This window comes from Cynocephalus volans, chromosome 4 (genome assembly GCF_027409185.1).
Source record: "Cynocephalus volans isolate mCynVol1 chromosome 4, mCynVol1.pri, whole genome shotgun sequence".
In the NCBI taxonomy this organism is placed as follows: domain Eukaryota; kingdom Metazoa; phylum Chordata; class Mammalia; order Dermoptera; family Cynocephalidae; genus Cynocephalus; species Cynocephalus volans.
The window spans coordinates 151,816,097-151,817,899 of NC_084463.1; the positions used below are offsets into that span (position 1 = coordinate 151,816,097).

At 40.5% G+C, this 1,803-nt stretch overlaps 1 pseudogene; it reads right to left on the reverse strand.

Annotated features, from left to right (window-relative positions):
• Window positions 1-510: 510 nt before the first annotated feature.
• LOC134376594 (olfactory receptor 2D3-like) lies at window positions 511-1,419 on the reverse strand (annotated as a pseudogene).
• Between the last annotated feature and the right edge of the window lie 384 nt (window positions 1,420-1,803).

The window sequence follows — 1,803 nt, forward strand, 5'->3', positions numbered from 1 at the left end:
AGCCGTACATGAAGGGATCAACATCAAGTCTAAACCAAAAAGTAGATGCAGGGTCCTGTTTCCTTGGAAACTACAAAACAAACAGAGATGTGGATTACTGACTCCAAAAAGCTCTTAATCTGAAGTTTTGGACCAGGGTGGAAAATTTAGACTTCTTCTGTGTATCAAAGTGACCTAGATCCTCCAGGCAAGAGGTCCATGTTTCATCGTACTGATATAATTTCAAACAATTAATTTCAGATAGTCTATGATTTAAAACAAACAAACAAGTTTTTTAAGTGAGTAACAAAATAGTAGCCACTCAAGAAGAGAGTTGTTTTGCTACATTAAAGCTCTGCTGTGTCCTTATAGGAAACATTTCTCCTACTGAGTTTGCAGCTGGGTTGATGCATCTTTGATGAATGGCAGGGCAGATGTTGACTGTCCAAGCTATTTTTTACTCCCTTGTTTCATGTTCAGAAGGTAATTATTTTAGATGGACAGTTAAGCTTAGTGCCCCACTAACGTCTCTCACATCCTCTGTCTTGCAATAGCTCTCCTTAAAGCTCCTTTCACATCTTGGTTCCTTAGGCTGTAGATTAAGGAGTTGAACATGGGGGTGACGACAGTGTAGAACACTGCAATGATCTTGTCCCCAGCCTGGGAAGACTTCAACTGGGGTCTCATGTACATGAAGATGGTAGTTCCATAGAATAAGGCCACTACTGTCAGATGAGAGGCACACGTGGATAGTGCCTTGTACCTCCTGGAGGCTGACTGCATACTGAGAACAGACTGAAAGATCCAGGCATAGGAAACAATGAGGAGAAAAGGGATGACGACAATGATGATACTGAAGATAAAAACGACCAGCTCAGTGAGTGAGGTGTCGGTGCAAGCCAGCCTCAGAACAGAAGGTACCTCACAGAAAAAGTGATTTAAGATATTGGGCCCACAGTATGGCAAACTCAAGGTAAGGACATTGATAACCGTGGAACTCAGGAAGCTACTGGACCAAGAAATAGCTGCCAGTTGGACACAGGTGCTTTTGTCCATAATGAGAGTATAATGAAGAGGATGACAAGTGGCTACATATCTGTCATAAGCCAAGGAGAACACATTCAATCATCCCAAAGGAGAGGGAGAAGTACATCTGAGTGGCACAGCTGGAGAATGGGATAGTCTTCCTCTTACCCACCGTGGGACATTGGTGGATGTGTAGCAAATGTCCAGAAAGGATAAATTAGTGAGAAAGAAGTACATGGGAGTTTGGAGACGAGTTTCTATCTGGATAATAGTAATGATGATAATATTTCCAGCCACCGTTAATAAGTAGAAGAGCAAAAATATAATAAAAAGAATGAGCTGCATGTTTGGCTCAGCTGATAGCCCCAGGAACACAAATTCAGTGACAGTGAAGTTTACTTTTATCAAATCCATTTTTCAAGTCACCGGCCTCTCACAGATCCATCCACTCACCTGAAAACAAAGTCAAACACTTCTTATGTCAGTTTTGGAAACTAAAGATGTAGAAACTAATTAGAAATCTTGGTGTGACATTGTGTCTTGAGTATCTGAGCTTTAGTACAAATGGAAAGTTTTGTTTCTGATTTTAGAGACAATTTTCTGATGAGATGAGAATACCAAATTCAAATACTGTCTAGAGTAAAGCAGATATTCTTGCTCTTTTTAAAAGGGAATTTTTCTTTTGTCTGTTCATAATCATTCCAAGCCCTATTCATTCTTCAAAGCTTTGCTCACCCCTCACCTACTTCAAACTGATCCATTTCTTTGTTCTACACCTAACTACAGAGCAGCACAACG